This window comes from Camelus ferus, chromosome 1, assembly GCF_009834535.1.
Source record: "Camelus ferus isolate YT-003-E chromosome 1, BCGSAC_Cfer_1.0, whole genome shotgun sequence".
Classification (NCBI taxonomy): Eukaryota; Metazoa; Chordata; class Mammalia; order Artiodactyla; family Camelidae; genus Camelus; species Camelus ferus.
In genome coordinates this window covers 109183479-109192460 of record NC_045696.1, presented here as the reverse complement: position 1 = coordinate 109192460, position 8982 = coordinate 109183479, and the positions used below count along the sequence as shown (strand labels likewise).

Genomic DNA, 8982 nt, shown 5'->3' with positions numbered 1-8982 from the left:
CGGAAGAAAGTAGTAATGGGCGCCCCTTCACGCAGGGCGCGCGGTGCGCCACCACCCGCTTTTCTCCAAGTCATCCCATTCTGCCCTTCCAGTCGTCCGCCCAGGGATTTCTGTTATCATCCCTGTTATACATGAGGAAACCAAAGCTCAGAGAGGTTAATTAGCTTGCCCAGGGTCACCCAGAGAGAAAGTGAAGCCAAGTAACCAGTGTGCTGCTCAGTTTCTCATTCCCAAAATTTGTCCCTGACCACCAGAATCCTGGCTCTCTAGGTGGACAGGACAGACTCTGGGAGCCCTCGTCTCTTGATCTGTCTGCTCTCTATTCTGATTTCTTCATTTTCCTCCACACCTCTGCCGACCAGGGGCTCTCCCTTATGTCCACTTCTGTTGTTCAGGCTGTTCCTCTTCTGGATGAAATTCTCTCTTTTGCCCTGGGACCCTTCCTCCTTAGTCTTCACACTAGGCTGGTCCATCTGTGCTGGTGGAAACTCCTTCAGAAAGCCTGCTCTGACAGACCCTCCCCACATGCACCCATGCCCCTCCCACACACTGTGCGCCATTCCTGGGCCCCCAGCACCCCAGTGTGCACCACACTGGGCCCCTCAATGCCTCCATGTGTGAGACCCAAACCCCTGTCTATCAGGACAGCAGGAGAGTCAGGGCTGACTTCTACCCCGACTGGGTCCTCTCCACCCCCTGTCACCATGGATTTCCAATTCCCAGATCCGCTGGAGGGGACCAGGGACAAGAAAACTTTCTGAGTTCAAAGAGCTGTTTACTAGCCAGAGGCATTGTTAATTTTTAATAAAGCCCTCCCCCAGAATGTTTGTAGGTATGTGTGTGATTTCTTTGGAAGCCAAATCTTGCATTTCAAATACAGCCATATCTTGTTTCACTCTGCTATGCTTTATTGCATTTCACAGATATTGCATTTTTTACTAGTTGAAGGTTTGCAGCAACCTTTCATTGAACACATTATTGGTGTCATTTTTCCAGGGAACTCTGCTTACTTTGCGTCTCTGAGTTACATTTTGGTAATTCTAGTAGTATTTCAATTTTTTTCATTTTTAAAATTATTTTTGTTATGGTCATCTGTGATTTTTTTAATGTTAACTATTGTAAAAAGATTATGACTTGCTGAAGGCTCAGATGAGGAGCAATAGATTTGTGTGTTTTGTTTTGTTTTGAGAATAGAAAAGGAATTTATTAGGTTACGCTACCATAGACAACAGAGAACAGTGGGCCAGACAACAAGAGGTGCCTATGTGAGCCTAGAGTATTTTTAAAATAAGATATGCACATTGCTTTTTAGACACAATGCTATTGCATACTTAATAGACTGCAGTATAGTGGAAACATAATTTTTATATACACTGGGAAACCAAGAAGTTTGTGCGACTTGCCTTGTTGCAATATTCACTTTGTTGCAAAAGTCTGAAACTGAACCTGCAGTATCTTCAAGGTATTCCCGAAGTGATCGGCTGAAACCAGCTAGACAATAAGTCACTTGTGCCAAGCAACAGGCTATTTGGCCATTCAAGGATCACCTCTCAAAGAGAAGCTAGGGCCAATATGCCACTGTTCCAACTAGATACTCTAGGTCACTAGGTAGGAATTTCAGAAATGAAACAGAAGAGCAAAGAGGTCCTCAGATGGCTTTACTCTGTGGACAGCATTCTTCTTGGAAATGCTTGGTTGGAGGTGTGAGAGTGGGTGTGGGCATGAGCACTTGGGTTGCAAAATCCGGGAAAAGGTCTCATAGTACGGTTCTCTGTTCAGGGGCATCTGGCGGGACACTGGTTAAAATGTTTGGCAAACATTCTTGAGCTGGTTGCAGACAGGGGCTACCTCAAGGTGGCTAGAGTCAGGAGGTATATCTTGTAGTGGGCAAGCCTGCTGCAGACCTCAAAGGGACCCCATGATTGCCTATCTCTGCGTTCCAGAGACAGAAGGGGGAGGGGGCTCCCGAAAGCGGATGGGAAATTTACACACATTTTCCCTCTTCCTCTTGTTCCCTCCTCTCTGGATGGAGGGCAGGGCCTCCCAGGCAGGGCAGGGCCAGGGGCCTCAGTGTACCCTGCCTAAGCTGGCAGCCACACCTAGGTAAGAGGGTCATCACAGCTCACATGTGCCAGATCAAGTGCGCACAGATGGGCACTGGGCTGGCCAGCCTGCTAGCACATGCATTTGCTTCACTCACAGTAGGGGAAGAGAGGCTCGCCCAGTAGGTCTGTGCTTTCTACCTCCAAGATTTTCCCTCTCTGTCCACCTTGCTCCCCTCTTCCTGTAGGTCATGATTCTTCCCAGGTGACAGTGTGGCTGGCTGGGCCTGGAATCCTGCCCAGGAAAGATGCAGAGGTGACCCAGTTCTCAGAGTAAGCAGACTTGATGCCTTTGCTCTGGAGAGTGCAGCTCCCAGGGGCGTGGTTGCATCATAGGTGTGTATGTGGCTGAGCAAGGGATCCAGCCACCCACACCCTCATTCCCTCTTAGCCTGGGCTCAGGCTCAGGCCTGGGTCTGTGCCTGTGATGTGGCCTCAGTCTCGCCCTGCAGCTGTGCCCTCACTGCACCCAACAGGAAATCAAGGCGAGTTCTGAGCTAGGCCTAGCAGCCCTCCCCGCCCCCCCCCCCCGGAGCTGGGAGGGGAAAGGTCCCTTTACTTCCCAAATGGTTGATTGGTAGAGGGGGAGCTCCGGGGCCCAAGTGGCAACATCAAAGGCAGACTCTGCTAGTTGTGAAATTCTCCCTTCTAGCCTCCCCTGGACACGGCCTTTGACAGTTTATGGGACACAGGATGCCCACTGGAATCCGGAGAAGGAAGCAAATCCACAGGAAGAGCCTGGATACCAGGATGGAAGATTCCACCTCTACTTCCAAGTGTCAAGCTGGGGGACTGCTTTTCTTTGTCCTTTTGCGAGTCCCGGTGGTGCACTCTCTGAACCCTTCTCGGCCCTCCTTTCAGGTTTTCCCCCAAGTCTCTTCTTCCAGCACCACCCCTCTCTCCACTGCAGGCATTGGGGCCTGAATCTCTATCAGGCTGCTTCACAGGCTCTGTGTCTTTCACGGAGTTAATTCCACCAGAGTCGGAGCATTTTTGGAATTAGGCTCCACAATGATTGAGGTAAGAGAGTGTTATCCTAAAGTATGACGGAGACTTTACTTTCCAAACTGCACACATCCCTTGAGCCTCACTCTGTGCCCCTTGGCTTCTGATGCTCCCACAGGCCCAGGGCCGGGATGATTCCTGCCGGCATGAAGTCCCATCAGGGAGGGAGCTCTGAACACTGCTCCTATCTCCTCCCACTGCTTTAAACCTCAGAAGCGCACCCCTCCCTTTATTCTCATCTGGGCAGCCATCAGGCTGGGGAAGGGAACGAGGATGGAAATCTCAGAACCGGCATATTAGAGGCAGGAAAGGAGGGAAGGTCATTTTGAAATATCAACTTAGCCCCAAGCACCTGCCTCTTCCGCAGAGCTACCCTGTACTGAGCGGGTTCTGATTTGGTGGACGTGCACTGCTGCTTGGAAAGACCCTCTGCTCCTGGCAAGAGGTCCCAGGGAACGTGAGGCGGTTCCAGGGTTTGCAAGACTCCTTGCAGAAAAGAGCCCGGGGCAGGTGTCCGAGGCGGCTGGGGCAGGGCCAGTGTGATGGAAGAGTGCCCCCTAGCGAGCCTCATCCTTAGGCTGCTAGGGCCAGCTCCGCCCAGGGCTCCCAAGGTGGACCTGGGGTTCCCCAGGGGTTGGGGAAGGGGTTTGTTTGGGACAGAATTTCATCTGAGGGATACCTCTCTTCCAGGCCCCTCCAAGAACGGACTGATGTCTCCAGTCATGTTTCTCAGCTTTCCTCGCATTTCAGCCTCTCCTGGGCTTTCCCTTGTTCTTCAAAGAGATACCACCTTTAACACAAACAAACATTGACATTGAGGAAACATCTGTCATTTACTCACCTATTTGCCCTTTCATGCATCTCTTCTGTCTTGTATTTCATGTATTAGTTCAATAAGTTTTTCCTGAGCCCCAGCTCTAAGCCAGACCTGGTGACTCAAAGCGGGGGTCTCCATCCTTGCAGAGCTCACAGATCACTGGATGCAGAAGAGAAAACGCAGAGAGCTCCACACTAGAGGAAGGAGGTATGGGCATAGAGAGGGAATCCTGGCAGGCTTCCACTAGGAGATGCTTCTCAAGCTGAGTGCTGCAGGCCAAGATGGACTGTGAGCCTGGCATCTGGAGAACTTGCACTAGAAGCACAGATCCCCCTGGCTCACTAAAACAGAAGCAGGATGTGTCAAGCCATTCACAGGTGGCTTCTGATCTCCAGCCACTCATATGTGCCTGTCCTGGAGTAATTCTGGGACAGAAGGACTCCCAGGGGACACAAGGAAACTTTGGGGGCTGCTACATACATTTCCTGTCTTGATTGTGGTGTGCAGATGTCCACATGGATCGAATTGTGTACTTTAAATCAGTGTTGTTTACTGTAAGCCTGGTATACCTCCATAAAAAAGAAAAAATGTAGTAAGTTACATAGCGCTGCAATGTGAAAAGCAGTGCTAATTGCATGCTTCTCCCCATTCAATTCCATTCCAAGAGACAACCACTTTCAAGCCTTTTAGATGCTCTGTTATTTACACCTTAATTTCTAAAAAAGCTTCAATTTCATGGTGTTTCTTTTTTAGGTACCATCTATCTACTTCCTACTACCTCTTACTCACCACATATCCACACAGACACTTAACCCACACACACACTTCTCTCCTCCACCCTCCACATGGCAGCATGACACTTTGGTCAAATTACTATCCAGTGTTTATGTTATTGTGACTATGTAAATACTGTTCATAGCTGAATCACATACTGTGCCATGATGACACTTCCTTTCTTTTACAACTTTTGTTTTCCTTGGAGTTAAATATTTGCCTGACTTTTTTCCTTTTCTCCTTTTCATGGCATGCTACATATTTAGCATTAATTTGTGCCCAAATGGACAGAAAAAAACCCCTAAAATTCCACCCAACGAAGGTAGACCCATTGGTGTTCGATCAGGTCCATTTTGGGATGGATTTAGGGATGGATGCCTTAGGGCCATCCCTGCTGGGGAGCTGGGATGGGGTGCTCTCTGGTCCCAAAGAACAGCTTCCCTCCAGACATCTCCCTTCATCTTCACTACTGGCCCTCCCCTCACTTCTCTTCTGTTTGGTTCCTTGTTTTCTGGATTCCTCATCTTCATCTTCTAGTAGCTTCCTAGGAATGGAACTGTGGGAGGCAAACATTTTTTAAACTTTCACATCTCTGAGTGTCTTTACTCTATCCTCATGCTCTGTTGTTGATAGCTGGCTGGGTATGAAATTCTAGCTTAGAAATGAATTTCCCTCTGTATTTTGACAGTGTTGCTCCATTGTCTCCTTGCTTCCAATGCTGCTGTTGAGAAAAATGATGTGATTCTGAGTCCTGATCTGTGGATAGAAACCATTTTCTCTCTGGAAGCTTTTAGGATTTTCTTGGCATGTCCGATATCCTGAAATTTCCCAGCAATGTCCTTTTCTATGCTTTTATTCTTTGTTCTGGGACAAACAGACAACTTTGTTTATGGGCCTTTCAATCTGGTACCTTAGGTCCCTAAGCACTGGGAAGTTTTCTCATATGATTTTTTTTTAGCAGGTTTTTACATTTTTTGAAGCAGGTTTTTACTTTTTTTTTTTTTTTTTTTTTAAAGCAGATCTCCTATGATTTTCTTGGTACTTTTTGCCAGTTTAACTGTTCTCTTTTGGGGCACTCCAGTTATTTGGATGTCGGAACTCTCAACATGATTCTCTAATTTTAAAATCTTTCTTTCCTATTATCTTTATTTTTTTCTGGGAAAATTCCACCCCTTTCTATTTCAACCCTTCTGTATTTTTGCTGTCATTTCTAATTTTCAAGAGCTGTTCCTTATTCAGTGTTCCCTTTTAGAACATCACCCTCTTGTTATATGAATTAACGATCTCTCTTATCCCTCTGGAAATGGTATTTATAATGAAAATTGTTTTCTTATTCCCGTCTGCACATTATCTCTGTTTCCTTGGAGTTCATTTTTTTTTCTGTTTGTTTGTTTTGGTCTCTGTTTTTCGTAGTTACGGCCTCCCTCAAATGACTTGGATTCTTGGCTGTCCGGTCCTGTTTAAGAGAAAGGCTTTCACAGCTGTGGATGCAGAGGTAGATTCTTGGCAGGTCTCACAGATAAAGGATGGGATGCAGTGCTGGCCCTGACTGGGGGGACCCCAAAATATCAGAATATGTAGGCCATTTCCATTGAGCCAATCAGTTTCCCAGTGAAGGATCCTCTGAATTTCCTGCCTGAAGGCTGGCAGCCTGGCTGCCTGTGTTTCAAGAGCCGAACAGGGAAAGGGAGAGAAGGGGGTTTGGGGGGAGTGACTCTACCCCCGCCTCCCGACTGCCACCGCTGCCAGCAGTCTCTCCACTTGGCTGCGGGGATTGGAGGGGGAGGTGCGGGGGATGGGTGGTCTCTTCTTCTTGTGGTGAGGGAGGGGTCTTCCGAGGGTGCATTTTTCATAAGGCTTTCAGCCCACCCGCGGGTTTCAGCCTCCACTCACCTCTGTCTTGGAGATGCTGGGGACTCCATTTGCTTAGAGTGTCTGAGGCTCTGCCCAGCTTGCTTCTTTCCCTCCCGGAACACCCCGCAGTGAGGGAAAGCTAAGCCCTCATCTCTCTGCTTTCCATTTCCCAGAATTCTGCTGGCATCGCCCTCCTGCCCTCTCCTCTCCTGACCTCTCCTCTCCTGCCTTCTTTGGCCAAGGGGTTGGGCTTTGGCCTTTCACCTCTTTTCCTGCCCGGTGGGGCCCGGGTGAAGGTGCTGGTCTCTCCTTCCTCCCAGTTTGGCTGGTCTGGACCTCCTCTTGGTTTTTCTCACCGAGGTGGCTCATGCCGGGCCATGTCAGGACTGGTGTGGGCACTTGGGCAGGAAGCTGGCAAATTCAGGGTTGTTCAGCTGGTTCTGTGACTTCAGGGCTGGCTCTCCCTGCTGTGGGCCGGGTCCACGTACATCCTCCCAGGATAAGCCAGGATGGGGGGGCTTCCGTGACTAAAGGACACACGGTGCTTTGCTACCCAGGCACTGCAGGGCTGCAGCCAAGACTTTGGACAGGAAGACTCGAGGCTTGGGGGTTTAGAACTTCAGTTCCAGGAGGTTGCTGGTTCTCCCTTGAGACACCACCTTGTCTTCCCAAACCTTGGTATTTGGGAGAAGGCTGGCCCGGACAGGATGGAAACATCCTGATAACTGGCTTATTTTGTGCACAAGCTCTCAGGGTGTGTTGTTGTGGGGTGCTCCAAGAAACCTGTGGTCAAATGTGCAAGGGAGACTCCATAAATAGTATTGCTCCCTCTGAAGTCTGAAACCTCCAGCAGGAAGGAAGCCATATCTGTGTTTAAGGCACCCACATGAGTGAGGACAGGCTGAAAGAAAGACTGATCTGAAAAGGTATCAGGCAGTGGACAATTGGAGTCCAGTCTATCATCCTGGTGGGAAGTAAGATGGCCCCAGAATCAGAGGCAGTGAAGAAAGCTGCCCATATTTAGGCTAGTCCTCGGCTAAATTCTGTTGGAAGCAGTGGGTCTTGGCTGCCTGGCCTGCTTTTCCAGACTCTTTTGGCAGACCCTCCCCCAACACCAGCCCAAATCCAAAGTGGCTGGTGCTGGGGGAGACATGGAATCCGACACCGGGACAAAGAAGTGACCCTGGAGAGGCACAGAGAGAGTGTATCCTCTGAGGTCAGCAGGGACAGAGGTGCATCGGTTACAGGGAGCAGAGGGCAGAAAGAGTTTAAAGCACAGTTTGATGAATTTTGGTAATTCTGTCTAGCTGTGTAACCACAGTCACAATAAAGATTTAGATCTTTTCCGTCTCTTTAAAGAGTTTCCTTGCGCTGATTTGCAGGTAATTTCCTCCCTTGATTCTCAGCCCCAAGTAACCACAGGTATGCTTTCTGTCACTATAGTTTCGCCTTTTCTAGAATTTTATAAAAATAGAATCATTAGTCTTACAATAAGTAGCCTTTGATACATAGCTTGATTTCTTCCAGTTAGCATTTTTCTTTTCAGAGTCTTTTAATTTGTTGCCTGTGTTAATATTCCATTCCTTTTTAAAAGATGAGCAGTATTTCTGGGTAGAGATGTACCACAGTTTGTCCTTTCTCAGTTGGTGGATATTTGGGTAGTTTCCAGTCTGGGGGTCATTATAAATAAATTTGCTGTGAATATTCATGTACAAGTCTTTGTGTGGACACACATTTTTATTTCTCTTGGGTGAACAGCTAGGAATGAAATTGCTGGGTATGTGGAAAGTGTGGGCTTCACTTTATAAGATACCACCACAATGTTTTACTAAGCGGTGAACCATTTTACATCCCCACCACTGATGTAGGGGTATGTCCAGTTGCTCCACATCTGTCAGCACTTGTTATTGTCAACCTTTTAAATTTTACCCACTCTAGTGGATTCATAATGGTGCCTCATCATGGTTTTAGTTTGTTACTCTCTGATGAATGGTGATGTTGATCATCTTTTCATGTGCTTATTTGCCACGCATACATCTTTTATAAAGTGTCTGTTCAAATGTTTTGCCCATTTAAAAAACTGTCTTCTTTTTATTGAATTGTAAGAGTTCTTTATATATTCTGTATACAAGTCTTTAAAAATTTTTTTTGTTTTAAAAAAATTTTTTTTGGAATGGGGAGATAATTAGGCTTATTTATTTGTTTTAATGGAGGTACTGGGGATTGAACCCAGGATCTCATGCCTGCTAAGCATACACTCTACCACTGAGCTGTACCCACCCTGCTGGATACAAGTCTTTTCTGAGATACGGTTTGCAAATATTTTCTTCCAGTCTGTGGCTTGCCTTTCCTTTTGAGTTGGAGATTAACCACATACTTTCTGGGTGACCTTGAACAAGTGACTTAACTTCTCCAAGCCTTGGTTTCCTC

General features: G+C 47.5%; 1 long non-coding RNA gene across 2 annotated transcripts; it reads right to left on the bottom strand.

Annotated features, from left to right (window-relative positions):
- Positions 1-887: 887 nt before the first annotated feature.
- LOC116666078 lies at positions 888-8616 on the bottom strand. 2 transcript variants are annotated; one of them, XR_004322957.1, is made up of 3 exons: positions 6592-8616; positions 3787-3897; positions 888-3245 (listed from the first exon to the last, which is right to left on the bottom strand). It is a non-coding gene; the product is annotated as an uncharacterized LOC116666078 (long non-coding RNA). The 2 variants fall into 2 exon arrangements; XR_004322952.1 differs by having other exon boundaries at positions 888-3897.
- Between the last annotated feature and the right edge of the window lie 366 nt (positions 8617-8982).